At 43.0% G+C, this 24,512-nt stretch overlaps 1 protein-coding gene across 2 annotated transcripts in view; it reads right to left on the reverse strand.

Annotated features, from left to right (window-relative positions):
• AMOT (angiomotin) overlaps positions 1 to 24,512 on the reverse strand; it is a 1,515,905-nt gene that overhangs the window by 1,239,240 nt on the left and 252,153 nt on the right. The gene's annotated exons all lie outside the window — the stretch shown is intronic.

Raw genomic sequence — 24,512 nt, forward strand, 5'->3', positions numbered from 1 at the left:
TGACTGCAACAGTTAAGACACTCTAACATCTACATTTATGGTAAGTGTACACAACTGTACTTTTTTTTTTTTGTTTGTTTTTGGTAAACAAAAAAGAGACAGAGTTGATCTGACTTTCTAATTTGTTTTGTTATATGAAGATCATGTAAATGTCTGTGTATATCAAGGAGATGCAGCATGTACTCTCCTTTATTTGAAAATTTGGAAAAAAAATACTAGTACATGAACAGATTGGTTAATGTTATTTTCAGAAGATACTTTAGGTAAAAAAAGAAGGGCAAGTCTGTAAAGGTAACCCTACCTTTATGAAAAATGGTGCAAGGAGCCTGGAGTTCAGATATTCTTTCTGTAGCAGTAATGTCTACTAAGAAGACTGTTTTCCAAGAAAGGAATTTATCAATTTTAGATGAAGGTTCAAAAGGTTTCTGAACTTGACCTTGTAGCACAACTGTCAGATCCCAAGGTAGTGAGGGATCCTTCATCAAAAGTCTTTGAAGAAAAATACCTTTCAGAAAAGCCTTGCATAATTTGGCTGAAGCTAGCAAATAATTTATGTCCCCTATGTGAAAATTAGAAATTGCTGCCAGGTGAAAGTTAACTGAACAGAAACTTCCCCTCTCCAGGTGAGGAATCTCTGCGGTCTCTCCAGCTGCTGCATGTGCTTTGTGAGGTACATGCCGAAAGGGGCACTGTACTCAACAATCGGTCTTATAAGGGAAGAATACAGGAATGTTATGACCACCTTGTACCTGGATGAGATGCTCTTACTAATGAGGTGGGCCATGCAGAAAGCTTTCCGCACAATGGTTCATAGGTAGGTACTAGGCTATTGGCCCTCGGGCCTATATAAGTCTAGCGAAAAAGGTTCCCTGACTTTCGCCACCCAGGAAAATTACTTTCCTGTTCCCCCCCTGTCAAGCAGTGCCGCAAAAGTGATCCCCAAGGTGAATTTGTTATTTCCCATCTAGTCATCAAGATTTTTCTTAAAGAGGGCAAATGTGGAGCTTTGCTTGACATTAATGGGTAGTTCGTTCCAGAGTATGGGAAGTTTCTGGGACAGGAATCTATCCCGCCAGCATGTTCTGTTTATTGTGATGACAAGGTTTAGGTCCTTAGAGTGTGTAGTTCTGGAGAGACTGGGATTTTTTTTTTTTTAAGTGTAGCATGTCCAAAAGCTCTGGGTTTGACATAGCTTTGAATGTTAGGCAGGGATTGCCTCTGAGTAGGCGATATGCGATGGAGTACAGCTGGAATTTTTTGAGACTGTCTGCATATGGCATCTGTTTGAGGCCAGTAATCCTCTTAGTGAGGTATTTCTGTGGCCTTTCCAATTGTTGTAGGTTTCTTGTGAGATACATGCCAAATGGGGCATTGTACTCTATAATGGGTCTGATGAGGGACGAGTAGAGAGGAACAATGACCTCTTTTTTCTAGAGGAGAACCCTTTTGCGATGAGGTGTGCCACGTAAAAGGATTTCCTGACTACTGTGGAGATGTGGTTATCAAAGGAGAGACTACTGTCCACCTGTGTCCCGAGGTCTCTTATCACACTTTCAGTGTTTGGGAAAAACTCAGTACCCATGAACTACTACATAAGCAGTAGCTCACCAAAGAAGATGACAATGCATGTCTCGTCATTGAGCTTGAGGGCATGACTTTGACACCAAGCATCCGTCTCTGTGAGGCCCTTTTGTAGAATGTCTACATCATTAGGCGAGTCTATTATGGCTCCCAGTTTGCAGTCATCTGCAAACTTTGTTAGCCAAAGACCTTCTGTGCTGGCCTGCACTTCAGAGAAGTAGATGCCTAACAGGGGAGGATACAAGACCGAACCCTATGGTACTTCACTCGTTACTGGTCTGAAGTCTGACTTTGAGTAGGCTACTTTTACTGTGTGGGTTCTGTCAGTGACCCAGTTGGCCACCCATCTTGTGACATAGGGATTTATGCCCAGTTTAGTGAGTTTATCTACAATTCCAGAGTGGGGGATGTTATCAAAAACCTTGGCCGAGGTCAAGATAGGCTGTGTGCACTAACTTGCCCTCATCTACGGCTCTAGTGACTGCTTCAAAGAAGTCAATCAGGTTTAGAAGACATGATCTACCTTTTACAAACCCAAACTGAGTGGGGTCCAGGGTTTGGAAGTTACTCATGTCTTTGTTTATAAGCTCCAAGATAAGTTCCATGGCCTTGCAGACCAGGCTCATCAAGCTAACGGGGCAGCAGTTTCTGGGGTCCATGGTGGCACCCCCTTTGTGGAGTGGGATAACCATCAGTGTGTGCCATTCAGTAGGCACATTGCCTGAGGTGAGGCTATGATTGAACATGGTACTCAGGTGGGGTGCCAGTTCGTTCTGTAGTTCGTGCTGTACGCAGCCTGGGATGTTGTCTGGTCCCATGGATGCTGTGTTGTTGGCTTTGGAGAGTGAAGTCTTTACTTGTTCATCCGTGATTACAGGGGCTTTGCATTCTTCTAGTATTAAGATGGGCCCTTTGGAGGGTGAGAGGGTGCTAAAGTTAGCACTGAACTTATCTGCCAGGATGTTGGCAATATCGGTTGGTTCTGTATATTTAGTGCCATTGTGCTGTAGCTCAGAGCAGATCTGAGTGTTGCCAATGAGATTCTTGAAACAGCTGTAGAAAGTTTTGTGGTTGTCTTTTGGAATCAGTGGCGATTTTATTTTCATAACTGGCTTTGGAGGATTTTATGAGGGATCTCAGCTTCTTGCTGAGGCTGACCAGGGAATTCCTCCAATCTTGGGATTTTACTCTTTTTTTGCAACAGCTTCTTCCTTCTGTTGTAGAGTTTGTTTATGGCAGGGGACCACCAGATTGGCTTCCTTTTTTTTGGAGGATAGCGTCTTGTTTCTGTTGGGGAAGGCATGATCCATGCACTAATGTATCTGCTTATACAGTGCATTTGTGTAAGATTCAGCAGTCGTACCTCTATTTTCTGTGAAGTTTGCCACTTCTGTCTTAAGAAGCGTGAAGTTGGCTTTTGAGTAGTTTTTGATGGTGGTTTCCTTAATGGAGGGTGGGGGTGGGATATGGCCGTCTAGGGTGATTAGCTTGTGGTCAGATCTGACCAGCGAGGAGTTGAGCTCTGGCATGGAACACCAGCTACCCATATAGGGATGGAATATGGTGGTCAAAAGTCAGTTTGATATCAACCTGGGTTCCCAGGTCCCTCTTGATTGATTGCGTGCATAGTGCCTTATTATCAATGGGATAATTTATGGGGATATCATTCTCCCCAAAAGGAATGATGCTGCATTTTTTGGCATTCAGTCTCGGGCCATGTTTCTGGCACCAGTCATTTGTTTGGGCGAGACCCTCTTGGAGGATGTCCACATCACTAGGGAAACTGATGACAGCACCCAGCCTGTAGTCATCTGCAAACCTGGTCAGCCACAGCCCACTAGATTTGGCCTGCATCTCGGAGAAGTAAATACCAAAAAGCAGAGGCCCCAAGAGCGATCCCTGGTGTGCACTGCTCAGTACGGGTCTACTACTTGAGGTAGCTTCCCCTATTTGACTAGGTGGGTTCTATCAGTGATCCAGTTTGCTACCGATCTGATAAGATATAGACTGATGCCTGGTTGAGAGAGTTTATCTATTATATCTGAGTGGGGAATAATATCAAAGGCCTTGGCCAGGTCAAGGTTGGCGAAGTGCACTGCCTTCCCCTAATCTATGGCCTCTGAGACTGTCTCAAAGTCGTTGACCAAATTTAACAGGCATGATCTCCCCTTGACAAAACCAAACTGTGTGGGATAAAGTGTCTGGAGGCTGCCAATGTCCTTGTTAATGAGGTCCATAATAATCCACTCCATGGCCTTGCAGATCAGGCTAGTTAGGCTGATGGGTCTATAATTTCCTGGATCAGTGGATGCTCCACCTCTGTGCAAAGAGATGACAGTAGCTGTCCTCACTCGGACGGGATGAAGCCGGTACTCAGACTTTGGTTGAATAGGGTGCCTAATGGTGCTGCAAGTTCCTGCCCAAGTTCATGTAGGATGCAGTCTGGGATGTTATCTGGTCCCATGGAGGCTGTATTTTTTTGCCTTTGAGAGGGTAGTGATGACTTGCTCCCTAGAGATAAGGGGAGTGGGGTAGGTACTGGGCATGTCCTGTTTTACTGATGGGGGGGGGACAGAGGAGTGAAGTTTTCACTGAAACTGTCTGCCAGCAGGTTAGCTACATCTACAAGGTTTGTATATGTGGTGTCCTTGACCACCAGTTCTAAGCAGATCTGGCTGCCTCCCTTGAGATTACGGACATATGAGAAGAAAGCCTTATGACTGCCTTTAGTAGATGTGGCCAGTTTGGGTGCAAAGTTTGCTTTGGAAGATTTCACCACTGCTCTTATTTGCTTGTTCAGGCTAAGGAGAGACTGCTTCCAATTAGACACCTGCTCCTTCTTGGTCCCTGACAGCAATTTTTTCCTTTTAGTATAGTGCTTATTTATTGTAGATGTCCATCAGACAGGTTTAGTCTTCCTTGAGGAGGAGGATTTTGTCCTGTCTGGTACTCCCAATTCCATGCAGCTATACAAATGCTCATATAGTACTTTGGTGCACGTTTGGACATATGTGCCAGTTTCTGTGGGGGGGGGGGGGAGCTGTGAAGCTGTTTACAGCTTCCCTCAGGAGGTTGTAATCTGCTTTGAAGAAGTTTTTTTGTTTGACCCTAGCTAGGGGGTGGTCGGGGAAGATGGTGACTGCTTTGTGGTCAGATCATACCAGGTATGATGACACTGTAGGAATGGTGCAGTGGTTACTCATGCTGGCTAATACCAAGTCCAAGATATTTTCACCTCTTGTGGGGATGTCAACCAACTGGACCAAGGCATCTGCATTGACGAAATTAAGAAATCTCTGGGCATTTGTGTTTTGCCATGAGTATTTCTTCCAATCTATGGTTGGACAGTTAAAGTCGCCCAGGATCAGGGTAAAGGGTTGAATCTTGACAGATCCAAAGAGGTCCAGACAGGTCGGGTAGGCATCTTGCTTCAGAGTTGGAGGCCTGTAGCTAGCTATGATTTGAATAGGGGTCTTGTCAAATATTAACTGCACCTGGAGTACTTCCTGTGCATCATACTGTTTGACCAGCCTAGAGGTGTGTATGTATTTTATATATATTGCAACTCTACCTCCTATCAACATGGACCTGCTTAGTCTGTCTGCTAGTATGCTGCTTTTCCCCAAAATGTGCATCACAATTAGAAAGTGTTCTGATGAGATCGCCCATTCCCACACTCTCATGGCCTCTCTGCAGAGGGAAAAAGATAGAGTTCCTTCTTTTTTGTTGATGTACCAGATTACAGGCATGTTGTCTATCTGATCCCTTCTCAGTAGCCTGTAAGAGACTGAACACACAGACAGAGCCTTTAGACAATCAGTACTGGAGAGAATATTCATACCCTGAATTCTACTGATGAGATAACTGTGGGCATTCCAGCTGCTGCAAGGGCCTGGACAGGTACATGACAAAGAGGGCAGTGTACTCAATAAGAGGTCTGATAAGGGCCATAACTTTACCTATAACATGTGTTTCCAGATGCTTTACTACTAGATCAATACTTAGGGGGTGTTTTATCAATGAAGTAACTAACTTGGGTTAACAGTTCCCCAAACAGCATTATAATGCATTTTTTGGCATTGAGTTTTAGGCCATAGCTTTGGCACCAGCCATTTGTCTGCGTAAAATGCTCTTGCAAGATGTTGGTGTTTGTGGAGGAAATCCATTACACCTACCAATTTACTGCTATATGCAAACTTCATGAGACAGAGGTCTTGAACATTAGCCTTGATTTCCAAGAAATAGATGCCAAAAAGGAACAGGCCCAGCACAGAGACCCAGGGTACTCTGTTGGTGAATGGTCACTTGGTGGAGGTGGTCTCACGGATCTTGACTTCTTGGGACCCGTCTGTGATCCAGCAGACAATCCAGTGAGTTATGCAGGGATTTAGGCCTAGCTCAGGAGCTCGCCAACAATGCCCAAGTGTGGTACTGTACTGAATGCCTTGGACAGGTGAATATATACGGTATGCACCCTTTTGCCCTTGCCTTGGGGTTGCTCTCAAAGAGGTCTACCAGGTTAACTAGGCATAACCTTCCCTTAAAGCCAAACTGGGATGTATCTGCAGTTGTCAATGTCCTTTTTTATCATTTCCATGACAACCGACTCCATGGCTTGGCTTTTAGGCTCATTAAACTGATGGGTTTTTATTTCCCTGGGTCCGTAACACCTTAAGGTTAATTCGAGACTTTTTCACTATGTTGGTAGTTGTCTTTTTGGTACGGCCTATAAAAGGCAATAAGGAGATGAACAAACTTTAGCTAATATCTAAAAGCCTGGGGAGGGGCCAGGTGCAGCCCATCCTTGGCAAAACAATGTGGTCTACTGACCCTGTCCTCCTATGCTGACAGACACTGGATCCTGCTGGAAACTAACCCAATTACCAATCATTTTTATGTTTGCACTGTTGCATCACCCTTGCTGAAGGTAAATAAAGTACAGTTTTGTACCTACCATAAATGTAGATGTCCGAACTGGATAGCATCTGCAGTCATAACAAGTGGGTTGTCCTGTCGTCAGGCAGCCCTGCAGTCGGCCGGATTCCAAAGTCGGGTCCGGCTTCGCTGATGTCGCCTCCACCCGGCGTCATCTCTGCTGGTCTTGGGTATAAAAGCATCAGCCGACGCCATTTTCCTCAGTGTTTCTTGCCCCAGATGCCAGTAGCCCTCTTGCAGGGTAAAATTTGGATAGATGCCAATGTTTCCAAATAGATAGAGGTAAACACAACAATAAGCATATATGTACATATATACAAACAAATACACCATAAAGACTCCCCAACAGCTAGCTATTAGGAGGGTAAACACCCTAGGAGTACCACAGAGGGAAGGAGGGAGGGTAATCCTGACTGCAGATGCTATCCAGTTCGGACATCTACATTTATGGTAGGTACAAAACTGTACTATGTCCTTCATGGATGCATCTGCAGTCATAACAATTAGAATACCATAGCCAACTAGGGAGGAGGATAAAGGTAGATTATGGTGTGTTTAAGATCCCTTGCAGTACAGCAGTGGCAAACCCTGCTCGGGATCTGGAATAAAGAGGCAAATTATAATGCTTGGCAAATGTATGCACGGAGGTCCAAGTAGCCGCCTCAATAATGTCTTTGGTTGCCACTCCTCGTAAGAAGGCTGTGGTAGTGGCTGTTGCCCTTGTAGAATGAGGTCTTATGTTCTGTGGAATTGGTTTTCCATGGAAGGAGTAACAGTATCGTATGCATTTTCCTATCCATTTGGAGATTGTCTGTTTGGAAATAGCTTTTCCTTCCCTTCCTGTTGCATAGGCTACAAAAGTTGGTCAGTCTTTCTGCTATTTTTGTTCTGTCCAAATAGTAGCGTAGCTGTCTATGTACATCCAAGGTATGCAGTATTCTTTCCCTCTGTTTTGTGGGTTGGGAAGAAGGAAGGTGAGTGGATTGCCTGGTTTAAAGATACTCTGGATACCACCTTAGGCATAAATGTAGGATTAGTCCTCAAGGACACTCTATCTTGGTGGAAGATTAGGAAGGGTTGCACTGCCATTAAGGCCTGTAGTTCTGAAACCCTCCTTGCTGAAGTAATTGCCAGTAGGAAAGCAGTTTTCCATGACAGGTGTTGTAGGTCTGCTGTTGCTGCTGGTTCAAAGGGTGCTAGTGTCAACTTTTCTAGCACAAAGTTTAAGTCCCAAGCTGGTAATGGTGGTTTCCTGGGAGGTTTTACATTCTTGATTCCTCTGAGGAACTGCCTGAGCAAAGGGTGCGAAAAACAGGAGGATCAAAGCTGTATTCTGCTGAAATAGCTGATGCATGTATCTTGATGGAGGAGTAGGACAGGCCTGAATGAAGAAGTTCGGCCAGATACTCCAGAATGTTAAGCATATCTATGTTTGACACATCTTTTCCTCTTTCGGTACTCCAAATGACAAACCTTTTCCATTTTCCAGCATAGTTCTTTCTTGTTGAAGGTCTCGTGCTTCAAGAATAATGTCTTTAACTCTTTGGGAAAGTTCTGGATTAGCTGCTGCTATGTGATGTTCCATGCAGTCAGTTGCAGCGTTTTTAGGTTTGGATGTATGATGCTGTAGTTGTTCTGAGTTAACATCAAAGGCATCAGGGGTATTGGCCACATGTTGTTCCGAGACATGCTCTTCAGTAGTGGATACCAGTGTTGTCTTGGCCAGTTTGGGGCTATCAGGATTATCCTTGGACGTTCTTCCTTGATTTTTAGTAGTACCTTGTGTATCAGAGGAAGAGGAGGAAATGCATATGCTGTGAGGCCTTTCCAGTTGAAGGAGAGTGAGTCCACTTTCCATGCTAGTGGGTGGAATGTCCTCGCAGAATTTTTCGAGCTGGTGATTGAGAGGTGATGCGAATAGGTCTATCTGTGGCATTCCCCATTTCTTTGAGATGGTCTTGAAGATGTCCGGGTGCAGCTTCCATTCGTGGGCATCCAGTGGTTCTGCTTAGTATGTCTGCTAGAGTATTGTCTTTCCCCGGTACAAATATTGCCTGTAACTGAATGTTGTAGCTGAGTGCCAGGGTCCACAGCTCCAAGGTCATTCTGCATAGGGGTATGAATGAGTGCCTCCCTGTTTGTTGATGTACCACATGACTGTGGTGTTGTCTGTCCTTATCATCAACTGGCCCTGTTTGAGGAAAGGTTTGAACTTTTGGATTGCCAGTTTTACTGCCTGCATTTCTTTAGATTGATGTGCAGGTGAATTTGATCCTGTGTCCACAATCCTTGCACGCATTTGTCCAGCATGTGGGCCCCATCCTAGATCTGAAGCGTCTGTTGTGATGGTCTGGCTTGGTTGACATCTGCGAAGGGCAGGCCTGGGTTTGACTGTCATGCCTGAGCCCTGCATAGGAAGTCCTGTTTTAAGCATGGAATTAGTGGGATTTGTGTTTCTAGCCTGTGTCTGTGTTGGGACCATAAATTCTTTATGTACCACTGTAGTTTCCTCATATGTAGTCTGGCAAATGGGACCAAGATTATGCATGATGCCATGAAGCCCAAGGCCTGTAAATTTTCTTGCTGTTAACTTGTTCAGTTTTGTTAGTGCCAAGAAGTAAGGAGGAAGTTCTTTTTGTTTTTCTGTAGTCAGGAATGCCATTTGTTGTACTGTGTCCAATTCCGCGCCCAAGAATGTCCTTGTTTGGGATGGTATCAGCCTTGACTTTTGTAAATTGACTGTGTATCCCAGTCCTTGTAGCAAGTAAATGACCCTTTGTAAATCTGTTGTCAGCTTGCTTTTGTTGTCCCCTTGTAGCAGTCGTCCAGGTATGGGTAAATTTGAATTCCCTGTAGTCTGCAATGGGCGATTACTGATGCCAGGCATTTTGTGAATACTCTGGGCAGTAGATAAGCCAAAGGGCAATGCTGAGAATTGATAGTGCTCTGATCCTGCAAGAAATCTGAGGTATCTTCTGCAGATTGGTCGACTGGGACGTGCAGGTATGCCTCCTTGAGATCTAGAGTTACCAGCCAAGACTCCTTGCCCAGCATGGGAAGAAGTTGCTGTAGGGTCAGCATTTTGAATTTTGGGACAATGATGTATGTATTTAAGGTGGACAGGTGAGAATTGGTCTCCAACTTTTTCCTTTCTTGGAACTAGGAATAGTCTGGAGTAGAACCCCTTTCCTTGTTCTGCTGTTGGCACTCTTTCCACAGCTCTCATGTTTGCTAACTCCATTATCTGGCGTAGAGCCTCTGTTTTGATTTGGAGGTAGATTTGGCATTCCTCTTTTGACTGGTAAAGTGTGGAAGTGAAACCGGTAACCTTGATCTATGGTTTGTAAAATCCACTTGTCTTTTGTTATGTAGTGCCAGTTCTTTGAAAATAAGGTTAACTTTCCGCCTAGAGGAGCTGCTATTTGTTCCTGGTAGGCGGTTAGGATTAAGTCACTGTGGTTGTGCTGATGTAGTGGCAGTGGCTGTGTCTGTGCCTCTGTTGTTACCTTGCCACTGTCGTCCTCTGTAGGCACCTCCTCTGGATTGGTTTCTGCCTCTGGAGCGTCTATTCCTGCCCCTTTGAAATTTTGCAGAGTCAGGAAAGGACCAATTTTGGCAGGCCAGTTCCTGCTAAACCTTGGGGTTGGACCTGCAGGAAATCTTTAACAGTTTGAACAGATTTTGCCTTTTCTTCCATTTCTTCATAACCTGCTGGGCAGGTGTACCAAACAAACTTGTCTTGTCCATAGGAGCATCTAGCAACTTAGCTTTAACATGATCCGGTAAAGCTTGTTCCTTTAGCCATGCATGTCTTCTTATCACTGTGCCTGTCATGGCTGATCTAAATGAAGCCTCCAGTGCATCATAGCCACATTTTAAGGAATGGTTGCTAACCTGTTGTATGTTATTTACCATCTCTAATACATATTTCTTATCAAGAGATTCATCAGTAGTTAGCTTTTTGGTTAACTGATCAAGCATAAACTCTTGGTATTGTATCATGTGAAACTGACAGTTTAAAGCTCTAGCTGAGAGAGTAGCTGAAGTGTAGATCTTATTACTCCATCTGTCTAGTGACCTTGCTTCCCTTTCAGAAGGAATAGGGTTTTAGCTGTGGTTGCTACTGCCTTGGGACCCTGGGATATAGTTTCTGGGTCTGCAAGAGGAGCCTTGTAAAGGTGGTGATGAGTATCTGGCACCCTGTAAAATCTGTCTGGTTTGGCAGGGGCTGGGGGTAAAGAATCTGGAGCGGAGCAAACATCATTGAAAGCATCATCCACCACAGAGAACAGGAGGTATAGCTAAGGGCCTGTGCTGAGGTAGGTGCAGAAAGGTCCTAAGTCTTTTTCTGGAGTCTGAAAAATCCTGTTGCTGCCATTGGAACTGTTCTCGCATGGCATGCAAGGTTTCTCCAAAGGAGAATTCTTCTGGTGGGGAAGCAGCTGGAATGGATTCTTCAGCATCAGAGTCTTCGAAATTGGAAAAGGGAGCCTCAGGCTGGTCAGTTATGTCTGATTCATGAGCAGAATCATCAGAAGACACTGGCTCAGGGGGCTCTGTCCTAGGTCTCTTCTCTGGGGGCTGAGAGGCCCAGTCTGGGTGAGATTGAGATCCTCTAATTAAAGAAATTAAATCTTCTGCCAAAGAAAGCATTTGAGAACTAGAAGAGGGACTGGATGAGGGGGGTTTAACAGGCACTGATTTAGTAGTCTTGGCTGCTTTAGCCCTGGCGAAGGCCTTAATGGACATGGCTGCTGGAGGCCTAGCAGCACCACGTGCTGGGGTAGAGACATCCAAGGGGATGGTGTCTGATAAGTCAACCACCGTAGTGGGTAAAATTTCTGAGGTCGATTCAAGAATTGTAGCAGGGGCCTCAGTTGTAAGAATAGGTTCAGCTGTACTTTGAGCAGTTTTCTCGGTTTCGGCCGAAACCGAGACACTCATGATTTGCTTTGCCGTGGTTTTGGCGAAACCGCGGACCCATGATGTCGGTCTTTATCTTTGCGTTTTTGGGTAGTCGGAGGATCCGGCGACATAATGTCGCAAAATCAGTACCGAAAAACTGTTCTGCAAACTCCGACCGGCCTAAGCGTTAGTCGGTTGAAAGAAGCACAGGCGAACAGGCTGCTACATCGTGGGCTGGGCCTAAACAAGGCAGACAGTAAGAGTGGAAATCTTTATGAGGTATTTGTTTCCCACAGGTTAAACAATTGTTAACTTTTTCTGACATCGGCTGAGGCAGAAAGAGTCCCCAACGGGTACTTAGCTTTAAGTCTTCGGTAGTATTCGGTAGAAGTAATCTCTGGATCCGACCGACCGGCACTTGCGAACAGCTTCTGCTTGGCCACGGCAAGAAAGACTGAGGAAAATGGCGTCGGCTGATGCTTTTATACCAAGACCAGCAGAGATGACGCCGGTGGAGTGCGACATCAGCGAAGCGGACCCGGACTTTGGAATCCGGCCGACTGCAGGGCTGCCTGACGACAGGACAACCCACTTGTTATGACTGCAGATGCATCCATGAAGGACATCTGCTTAACGCAAGGCTCATACCAGTCTGTGACATACATTCCAAAAGAGCCATTATGTTTCTTTTCACAAAGTCAAGTGAGGTACATCTGATGGTACCCGAGATGTAGTGACTTGAATCCATGTGGGATACTACTGATTCTGGTTTTAGATAGGCAATTAACCATTATTTTTTTCTGGTCTATCCTAGTGATTGGGTTATCTTGTGTGTCACACAATGGAGTCCCCAATCACAAGAGTATCAAGTAAAGTATATGCTTGCTTTATGGGCTTTGTTCCTTGAAATCACTGGGTGTAGGCTTACATTAGCTGTTTAGCGTTTGGTGTTTCTTTTGGTGTGTGCTTCAGTGATTGCTGATGAACAATGTTGCTGTTAGGTGGCTTTGGAGGTCTTTGAGATTTCGGAAGATTTCTTTTAAGCTCCTCAGCATAAAAATCTGTATGTGTGTTTGTGCCTGTGTGAGGGATGTAGTATGGGTATTCTTGACTACCTAGCTTGTATGTGAGATTTTTGCCTCGAAGGAAGTTGTGTATTGTCATCTCTTACACTGTGTTATCTTCTTTAATGATTAACTAGTTGAGAACATTAGAAAGGTATATGCCCTTTTCCCCGCTGTAGTGTGATCCTGGAGTTAAATATAGTTAGGGGGATGTGGGGGGTGTAGCCCTTAGTTTGGTTTTATATCATATTTCACAGAAAGCTTCAAAACAATACATTTTAAATCATAGACATACATACTAACACCACCAATGACTAACTCTTTCCAGAAAACAATATATACTCAAAATAAGTAGAGGGCATTCCCCCACACCCCCCAATGTGGGGGCTGTTCCCCCCACATGCCCCCAAATATTTATACTAACTCCAGGATTGCACTACAATGGGGAAAAGGGCATACACATTTTACTTGCCTTACAGTACTCCATGAAGTGCCAGTACTTCGCTACAGTTAAATGACAGTCAGTGAAATGAGTTTTTAATTTGAATTTTCAGGGATTAGTTTAGGGTGAAATGAAATTCAGTGAAATGAGCTTTCAATGAAACAAAGTAGACCCATGTGTGTGTGTGTGTGTGTGTGTGTGTGTGTGTGTGTGTGTGTGTGTGTGTGTGTGTGTGTGTGTGTGTGTGTATATATACATATATATATATATGGGTCTATATTATAAGATCGACGGTTGAAAACATCGAACACCATATGGTCGATGTCTTCAAACATTGTACTTATAAAAACAACAAAAAGAAAAAAGTACCCAATGGGTTTAAGCAGGGAGGGAAAGCCCCACTGCACCCCCACATCCCCGCTACTTAAATATATCAACTCCGAGACCGCACTACATTGCAGTAAACTGAAATCTCCCCATACGGAGATTTCCATTTACACGTTCAATGATTTCCCTTTACACGTTCGATGTTCTCGTGTCGACAATATCAGCTTCGATACAGTCGGCTTTCAAGAATATAATATAGACCCTATATATATTAATTACCATAGCAATCTAAAGCGCTACTGTCTTTATCATTAGAAATAGAATTCTGAGTTGGAATAAATCCAGATTCCCTTGTCTGAGTCAAGAGACATGACAGCTGCATTACCAATCAGGTTTTACAGATATATTTATGACTGTCTCGAACTTTATAAAATCTCTCTAGCTTTTTGGAGGCTAGAATCTGGGAACCAGGGGATAAGGCAGGAACCAGAAAAGCATCTATTACTGCTCCCAAAACAGGACAGATAGCTACTGGTTTAGCAGCATGCACATTCAAGAGCTCATAACACCTCTTAAAATGAGTCTGCGACTTCCCTGCATCCCATTTAAATAATGTTTCATCTTTTCAATGATATGCCCAAATGAAATGGTTTTGTTAGGTGAACTAAAGATTAGGTGTCATCAAAAATATAATCTGCGGTGGCAACAAGAAGGTGACAGGCTAACAACTTACTTTCTCAGCTCTGCTATTTGAATTATATTTCTGACAGAAATTAAGTTTTTGACATTGTAGACAATTCAACTTTGAGGATTATCTTCTTCTAAGATTTTGGAGGATTATATCTGGAATTTAGATATTCAGTTATCTTAATTCCTGTCAACATTCAAATAGAAAAGTTTTTGCTTATCCTTCAAAATGAGTTATTCCAAAACTAACTCTCAAGACTTGCCATTAAAGAAGGAACTACAATCAGTTCTTACCAGCATACAATACCTCTTGATAAATTGCAAAAAAGTGACAATAAATTTGATAATTTCTACGGAAAATGCACAAAACAAATGGAACAACTACATGAAATAATAATGCAACAGAAGACTCAGATCTCCGGAATGGAAGGTGATATAGGAGGAAGCGTTTCAGAACAACATAATATTGAATTTTTATTAAATCAAAACACCTCTTTATTAAAATAGATTACCTTAAAAGCAGGTCTAGAAGGAACATTCACAACTATGGTTTTCCTGAAAAAATAGAAGGTGACAATATGGTTAATTTCCTCAAAACCTGCTTCCCGAAGACTTTGACTGTACCAGAGTCTTTATTATGTGGTACTGAAAGAGCACATAGATCTCTTGTGGTCCCTTCATCAAAAAAATAAATACACATCCTAGATCCATAACTGTAAGATTTTTTCCTGCCAAGATAAAAGTACAGTTGTGTACACTTACCATAAATGTAGATGTTAGAGTGTATTCACTGTTGTAGTCATTACATCTGGGTAATCTGCTGGCAGGTTGCCCTCAGTCCGCCTGATTAACAAAGTCTTGGGTCCTGTGTCAGTTGCTGTCCCTTCTTCCATGACGTCAGGGTCATCAGCGGTATAAAACATGCAGCCGATGCCAATATATCAGTTTTTCTTGCCCCAGATGTCAGGTGCCCCCACCAGGGGAGCCAAATATATATATATATATATATATATATATATAAATAAATATATATGTATGTAATTTTAAAATACAAAACATACCTCCAAACAAAAGCAAATACACCAAAAAGACGTTTAATCATAGTAAAAGAAAGGAGAGGTGTAGTTACAGAAAAAACAAAGGGGTGGAGGGAGGGTAACCAGGACTGCAACAGTGAATACACTCTAACATCTACATTTATGGTAAGTGTACACAAATGTACTATGTTCTTCGTGTTTCACTGTTGCAGTCATTACATTTGGGTAGAATCCCAAAGATATGGTTGGGAGGATGGATTTATACAGCATTAGGAGCACCTACAAGGCCCTGCAGGACCGCTGTGGCAAAGCCAGCTCTGGATTTAGAGTAGAGAGGTAAATGATAATGTTTGGTGAACGTATGAACTGAGTTCCAGGTAGCAGCTTCTAGAATGTCTCTGGTAGGAACCCCTCTGAGAAAGGCTGCAGAAGCAGATGCAGCCCTGGTGGAATGAGATCTGATCCCCTTGGGGATAGGTTTACCATGGTGCACATAGCAGAAATGAATACAATGGCTTATTCATCTGCTTTGAAATAGCCTTTCCCTCTGCCCCTGCAGCAAATGCCACCAATAGTTACAAAAGTAAGGGCACTGACAGTACCACAGCTGGGAAATTTATTACAAAAATAAAGGAAAAACTCAAAACAAAGTAACAAAGAAGAAATCCTTACAAAACAGTGGCAAACGCTTTCAGGGATCTACCCCTTCATCAGACAACAGTTAAAAATCCCATCATTCATTAAATACTGGAGGTTAGTCACATGAAGTTTCAAAATTTCAGTTGTACCCAATAAGGACATGACAATTAGTGCATCAGTACATATTGACAGTTATGCAAATAAAAAGACATTATGCTGAAGGAATTATAGCTAAGATACATAAGAAATATATATAACCTTGTATGGTGTATAACTATATATAATAAAAACCTGATAATTCTAGCGACAACACTATAAATATATATATATATATATATATATATATATATATATATATATATATATATATATATATATATATATATATATATATATATATATATATACACATATAAAATAAAATACAATACTAGTGCATCCAGCTTATACCGGTATGACTAATGAGGAACTGTTTGAATACTTTTCGGTCAGTAATCCCTCTATACATGAGATTTATGGCTTACCTAAGATACATAAGCATTTGTCAGTTCCACCCATGCGCCCCATAGTCTCAAGTAAAGGATGGGTTACTGAACCTCTATCTATTTTCATTGAGAAGAATCTACATCCACTCCTATATAATTGTGAGACTGTGCTATGCGCCCCATAGTCTCAGGTAAAGGATGGGTTACTGAACCTCTATTTTCATTGAGAAGAATCTACATCCACTCCTATCTAATTGTGAGACTGTGCTAAGAGATTCTAAGGTCTTTCTTGAAACTCTTAAGATGAAATGGATGAATACAGATACCAACCATTGTTGTTTCTTGGTAACAATGGATATAGAATCATTATTCACGGTAATACCAAATGAATGGGGAAAAGAGACCATAAGGGAACTACTTCATAGTGTAGATTATAACAAGAACAAATGTGACCTCATTTGTGCTTTGTTGGATATAGTACTGACCAATGTATTCTTATTTCAACAACAGAAATACTTACAGAAGGTTGGTGTGGCTATGGTCACAGCTTGTGCGAATAGCTACACCAACCTTTCCTTGGTTCAATGGGAAGGCACACATGTGTTAACCAACAGTACATATGGCAGGTATATAGAGTGTTATGCCAGGTTTGTGGATGATATTGTTTTGATGTGGAATGGAACAGCGGTAGAGCTAAAAGCATTTTTCAGTTACCTCAATAATACCACTTAAATTTCTTAGATTTACCTCTCAATACTCCATGACTGAAATTGAATTTCTTGACGTCAAAGTAAGAAAAGATTAATTAAATCAGATTAGAACTGGTTTGTTTATGAAACATGTTAAAAAAAACAAGTTCCTACATAACACCAGTATGCACCCGCACCACACCAAGGTCAACATCATCAAACGCCAAGTATACAGGTTTATGAGACTGTTTAATGATGATGATGATGATGATGAACTACAAATAGTCGTGGACCAACTTAAATCTGAGTATTTAAACAGGGGCTATGATGCTAGAAAGTACAGTTTTGTACCTACCATAAATGTAGATGTCCGATAGACATGCAACTGCAGTCATAACATGTGGGTTGTCCTGCCTCAGGCAGCCCTCGGTCGGCCGGATTCCAAAGTCTGGGTCCGACGTCGGCTGATGTCGCATTTCTCTCCGACGTCAGAGCGGCCGGAGTACATAAGCATCAGCCGACGCCATTTTCTTCAATGTTTCTTGCCCCAGATGCCAGGTGCCCTCCAAGGAAGGCTGTAATCAAATTGGAAGACAGAAACAGGATTCCAGACAAATAAATGAGCAATAAAACAAATACACCATAACAGATATCACCAGCTAAGAGTAACAGGGATAGGAGTGGACCCTAGGCATAGAGGGGTATGGAGGGAGGGAAAATCCGACTGCAGTTGCATGTCTATCGGACATCTACATTTATGGTAGGTACAAAACTGTACTATGTCCTTCAAGAATGCAACTGCAGTCATAACATGTGGGTAGAATACCATAGCTTAGCTGGGGGAGGAGGCATGCTCTAGGAAAAGGATGGTGTGGCAATCAAACCCTGCAGGACTGCCGAAGCAAAGCCTGCTCTGGATCTGGAGTATAGAGGGAGATTGTAGTGTTTGGAGAATGTATGCACGGAGCTCCATGTAGCAGCTTCTAGAATGTCCTTAGTAGGCACCCTTCTTAAGAATGCTGTAGAGGTGGCTGTAGCTCTGGTGGAATGCAGTCTGACATTGGCTGGAACAGTCTTTCCATGAAAGGAATAACAGAATCTGATGCAATGTCCAATCCATTTTGAAATGGTCTGTTTTGAAATTGCTTTTCCTTGGACTGCAGGGGCGTAAGCTACAAAAAGTTGGTCAGACTTCCTACTGGCCTTGGTTCTGTCCAGGTAGTATCGAAGTTGTCTGTGAATGTCCAAGGTATGCAACAGTCTTTCCCCCTTATTCTCAGGATTGGGGAAGAAAGCAGGCAGATGAATGGCTTGATTTAAAGAAACCCTAGATACCACCTTTGGCATAAAAGTAGGGTTGGTCCTTAATGAAACCCTGTCTCTGTGAAAAATTATGAACGGTGGTATTGCCATTAGGGCCTGTAGTTCCGAAACCCTTCTTGCTGAGGTAATTGCCAACAGGAAAGCTGTCTTCCATGAGAGAAATTGCAAGTCAACTGAAGCTGCTGGCTCAAATGGAGGTATAGTCAGTTTTTCTAAGACAAAATTGAGGTCCCAGGCTGGCACTGGGGCCTTTCGTGGTGGCTTAATGTTCTTGATTCCCCTGAGGAATTGCCTTAGCAAAGGGTGTGAAAAAAGTGGAGGATCAGTGTTGTATCTAGCTGAAATAGCTGATGCATGTATCTTTATGGAATAATATGAGAGGCCGTTCTTTAGCATATCTGCCAAATATTCCAAGATGAGTGGGATGTTCAACAATGATGCATCATGTCCTTTGCTGGTATTCCAATTGCTGAATCTTTTCCACTTTGCTAAGTAAACCTTTCTGGTGGATGGTCTTCGAGCCTCTGTTAGTATCCGCTGAACTTCCTTGGAGCGAGACTGGTTGAGGTTACTTATGGGATCTCCCATGCTGTTAGCTGCAGTGTCTGAAGGTTTGGATGCACTGTTTCGAAATTGTGTTGAGTCAAAAGTAGAGGCCATTGGGGAAGGGCCCACCTCCTGGTGTGACATATGCTCCGTAGTAGTGGGTACCAGTGTTGTCTTGGCCAGTCCGGAGTTATTATGATTCCCTTGGGTCTCTCTGCTTTGATCTTTAGTAATACTGAGGTCATCAGTGGCAGAGGTGGAAATGCATAGATTGTTAGGAAGTTCCAGTTGAATGAGAGAGCATCTATTTTCCAAGCTTTTGGATGGTATGTCCTTGTGCAGAATTTTGGTAGAAGATGGTTGAGGTGAGAGGCAAATATGTCCAATTCTGGCCTGCCCCATGTCGAAGTGAGTTGTGTGAAGACCTTCGGATGTAACCTCCACTCGTGTGGATCTGTGAAATTCCTGCTCAGGCTGTCCGCCAACACATTGTCTTTGCCTGGAACAAACTGGGATTGTAACTGGATGTTTAGGCTCAGTGATTTTTCCCAAAGATGCATTGTCAGTCTGCAAAGGGGGTAAGAGTGGGTACCCCCTTGCTTGTTTATGTACCACATCACAGTGGTGTTGTCTGTCCGTATCAGTAAATGGCCTTGCTGAAGCTGGTGTTGAAAAGCCTGGATGGCATGCATTACTGCCAGCATTTCCTTTTGGTTTATATGCAGATGTGTTTCCTTTGGAGACCATTGTCCTTGTATACATCTGCCTTCCATGTGCACCCCCCATCCAAGGTCTGAGGCATCTGTGGTCATGGTCTGTGTTATCTGTGGTTTTTTGAATGATATACCTGTGTTTGCCTGGCTCACCGAGGCCCACCATAGGAATTCCTTTTGTAGGCATGGAATGAGCGGTATGATAGTCTCCAAGTTGTTGCTGTGTTGAGACCAAATGCTTTTTAGGTACCATTGAAGCTTTCTCATGTGTAGTCTTGCTAATGGAACCAGGAGAATGCAGGATGCCATGTAACCCAGGGCCTGTAGGAATCTCCTTGCAGTCATCTGGGTAAGTTTTGCTAAACCTTTGAAGTAATGAGTTAACTTCTCTTGCTTGTCTTCTGTCAGGTAAGCCATTTGAGAGGCTGTGTCTAGTTTGGCTCCTAAGAAGATTATTTGCTAGGATGGCTTCAGTCTTGACTTTTGGAAGTTGACTGTGTATCTCAGAGCTTGAAGTAATCGTATGACAGTCAAAATTTCTTGTCAACATCAATTTGTCGTCCGCTTGTATGAGGCAGTCGTCCAGGTAGGGGTAAATTTGTATCCCCTGGAGCCTGCAATGAGCAATTACTGAAGCCAGGCATTTTGTGAATACTCTGGGCGCAGTAGATAAGCCAAATGGCAATGCTGAGAATTGATAATGCTCTGGCCCTGCAAGAAATCTGAGGTATCTTCTGCAGCTGTGTCCGATAGGGACATGCAGGTATGCCTCCTTGACGTCCAGAGTAATCAGCCAAGACCCCTTGCCCAGCATGGGAAGGAGTTGCTGTAGAGTCAGCATTTTGAACTTTGGTACTATGAGAAAGGTGTTTAATGCGGACAAGTCTAGTATTGGTCTCCATTGAGATTCTTTTCTTGGAACAAGGAACAGTCTTGAGTAAAACCCCTGGTCTTGTTCTTGTTGTGGAACTCTTTCTATTGCTTTCATCCGAGTCAGCAGAGTGATTTGCTTGATAGCCTCTGCCCTCTGGTTTTGTGGTAGGTTTGGCATGCCTTGTTTTCTTGGCAAGGTATGAAAGTGGAACCAGTACCCTCGGTCTATAATGTCCAAAATCCATTTGTCCTTTGTCAGTCTGTGCCAATTTTCTGCAAACAGAGATAATTTCCCGCCCAGGGGAGCTTCTATTTGTTCCCTGGTAGGCAGAAATAGAGGAAAGTCATTGAGATTGTGGCTGTGGGGCAGGTGAAACCCCTGCGTCACTTCTTTGGTTTCCTGGCTGCCATTGTCGTCCCCTGTAAGGGCCTCTGTATTGGCCTCTTCCTCGGCCACGTCTGTTTTTACCCGAAACTTTTCTGGATTAGGAAAGGACCAATTTTTTGAAGGCCAATTCCTACTGAATCTGGGGGGGCTGAACCTGGACGAAATCTTTCACCGTCTGAACTGATTTTGCTTTTTCTTCGATGGTCTTTAACACATCCTTAGCATTAGCACCAAAAAGCTTGTTCTTTTCCAAAGGTGAATCCAGAAGTTTTGCCTTTACATGATCTGGTAGAGGTTGATCTTTTAACCACGCATGTCTACGAATGACTGCCCCTGTCATAGCTGCCCTACATGAAGCTTCCAGTGCATCATATCCACACTGCAGGAAGTGATTGCTTACTTGTTGAGTGTTATGTATAGCTTCCTGCAAAGCCTTCCTGTCCAAAGGATCAGGAGTGGCCAATGTTTTTTGTAAATCTTCTAACAGAAAATCCTGATATTGTAACATATGAAAAAGGCAATTCAAAGCTCTCATGGACAAAGTAGTGGATGTGTAAACCTTTTTACCCCATCTCTCTAAAGACCTAGCTTCCCTGTTGGAGGGCAATGGATTTTTAGAGGTGGAAGCGGAAACTCCTTTAGGCCCCTGTGAAATAGTTTCCAAATCAGCAGTATGGGCCCTGAATAAATGGGAATGAGATTCTGGGACCCTGTAATACCTGTCTGGCTTGGCTGGAGCAGGAGGAAGAGAATCAGGGGTAGCACTAGAGTCAGAATATAAATCATCCAAAACATCAAGTACAGGAGGAATAGCTAAGGCCTGTGCTGGGGCTTCTTAAGGAAAGTCCTAAGGCGTTTTCTGGAAACAGAATAATCCTGTCCCTGCCACTTGAAATGTTCCCTCATGGTATGCAGAACTTCCCCAAAAGAAATATCCTCAGGAGGGGAGGCCGAGGGGATAGAATCTTCTGCATCCTCATAGGTCTGGAAGAGCTCTTCCTGGCTATCAGAGTGGACAGAGCCCTCAGAATCTTCATCTGAAGGAGTAGGGTCAGAGGGTTCAACCCGGGGCCTTTTATCAGAAGGAGGCTGGGATCCTCTCTCAGGATGGGCCTGTGAACCTCTAATGATAGAAATTAAGTCAGCAGCCATGGACATACTTTGTGTCTCTGGAGTAGGCTGAGGTAAGGTTTTAGTAGTAAGATGCTTTGTTTTGCTGGCTGCCTTAGCCCTAGTGTAGGCCTTAATAGACATGGCCATAGGAGGCCTGGCAGCTCCACGTGCAGGAGTGACCTTGTCTACAGCAATGGTCTCGGGCATTTCCTCGGTTTCGGTATCCGGAGGAAAATCGATAACTGGTGTCGGAGTGATGTCCGGAATCAGAGTCGTCGGTAATGCGGTGGCTTCGGTTCGGAGCGGTGGAGAGACAGTCTCAGAAGGAACCGGAGCACTCGCGCTAGGTTTTGGCGTGGAGTCGGAGGTAGACGCGGGCCGAGGATGTCGGTCCCGGTCTTTTCGCTTCTTGAGAGTTTGCGTTGTCGGAAGTTCCGACAGCATGGTGTAAGCAAATTTATCGCTGAAAAAATCTTCAGCGAACTCCGCCCGGCGCCTGAGAGTGCACTTGTTGAAGCGAGCGCAGGCTACACAGGCAGAGACGTCGTGGTCTGGGCTAAGGCAAGGAAGACAGTAAGAGTGGAAATCCTTATGAGGTATTTGTTTACCACAAGAAAGACAATTGTTAACTTTTTCAGTAATTTCTGACATCGGCTGAGGCACGAAAAGGTCCCCAACGGGGTACTTAGCTTTTTTGATGACTTCGGAATCGAAGAATACAGGAGCTGACCGACCGGCACTTGTGAACTGCTTCTGCTTCGGGCACCGCGTGGCAAGAAAGACTGAAGAAAATGGCTTCGGCTGATGCTTATGTACTCCGGCCGCTCTGACATCGGAGAGAAATGCGACATCAGCTGACGTCGGACCCAGACTTTGGAATCCGGCCAACCGAGGGCTGCCTGAGGCAGGACAACCCACATGTTATGACTGCAGTTGCATTCTTGAAGGACATCTATAGATAGGTGCATTCTAGATGGTTGGAGCAATAGGGCGGGTAGATGTAGACCCTATTATGATATGCACACTACAACTCGAGCAAGCGGGCAAGTCAATGATCGCGATGAGGTAAGGCATATACATACATACACAGATAACACACTTAGGATGCCACTCACTTTTGCAAGCAACGCAAGTGTAGTATGTGATGTAGTAACCAAAAATTGGGGTATTCTATCCATGAATGACAACCTACAGGGCATAATCGGTACTAAGCCAAGTTTAACTTTTAGGAACAATAGAACATTGAAAAATTAACTATGTTACAGTAATGCCACAACCAACACTGTCAGTAGATCAGATAGATTGGGCACATACATGTGTAGAAATTGTGGAGCATGTAAACACATACACAATGGCAGGACTTGCACATCCCTCGAATAAATTCAGTCATAGCCGTAATCTCTATGCTGACTGTACCACATCAAACGTGGTCTACTTCACCTACTGTGTAGTATGCTACAGCTTCTACATAGGTAAGACCAATAGACGCCTGAAGGACAGGAACCTCGAACATTATAGGGATATAAGGAACTGCAAGGAGAACAGTGTGATTGCTATGCACAACATGAATACAGGACCTGAACATATTTTTAAATTTCTGATTTTACAAATACTGTCTGAGAAATTAAGGTGGGGTAATTTATCTAATGACACAGAAGCTACTGAGCAGAGATGGATTATTAGACTTAATGCAGACAAGCCCCCAGGGCTGAATCAAATGGTGTCACAAACCTTTTTTAAAAGCTCAACCTTTGAAACATTGATTCTCTTGAATTTTTAGATTTTTAATATGTTGCAATACATTTTCTATATATTTTTTACATTGTATTTTAGACTGTCATATATATATATATATATATATATATATATATTAGCATTTTATATAAAATTTTTAATGTAGCTATATAAGCTGGATGCACTAGTATTGTATTTTTATTTATGTGTATATATATATATATATATATATATATATATATATATATATAGATATAGATATATAGATAGATAGATATAGTGTTGTCGCTAGAATTATCAGGTTTTTATTATATATAGTTATACACCATACAAGGTTATATACATTTCTTATTTATCTTAGCTACAATTCCTTCAGTATATGGTCTTTTTATTTGCATAACTGTGCCAATATGTACTGATGCACTAATTGTCATGTCTTTACTGGGTACAACTGAAATTTTGAAACATCATGTGACTAACCTCCAGTATTTAATGAATGATGGGATTTTTAACTGTTGTCTGATGAAGGGGTAGATCCCTGAAAGCGCTTACCACTGTTTTGTAAGGATTTATTCTTTGTTACTTTGTTTTGATTTTTTCTTTATTCTTGTAATAAATTTCCCAGCTGTGGTACTGTCAGTGCTCTTACTTTTGTTGCTTTTCACTTTTCACTGACAGTTTTGTGCTTAGAGAGAGGATTTTACTTTTACTGCCACCAATAGTTGTTCAGATTTTCTTGGAGATTTGTCCTGTTTAAATAGAATCTAAGCTGTCTGTGTACATCCAATGAATGCAGAATCCGCTCACCCTTGTTCTGTGGATTAGGGAAGAAAGTTGGCAGATGGATGGTCTGATTAAGAGCCACACTGGATACACCTTAGGTATAAAGAATGGATTGGTCCTGAGAGCCACCCTGTCCGGATAAAAAATAATGAAAGGCTCCACTGCCATGAGAGCCTGTAATTCTGAAATCCTTCTAGCTGAAGTGACTGCCAATAGGAAAGCTGTTTTCCAAGAGAGAAAGTTTATGT

Source organism: Protopterus annectens, chromosome 13.part0 (genome assembly GCF_019279795.1).
Source record: "Protopterus annectens isolate FY-2018-M chromosome 13.part0, PAN1.0, whole genome shotgun sequence".
NCBI lineage: Eukaryota > Metazoa > Chordata > Ceratodontiformes > Protopteridae > Protopterus > Protopterus annectens.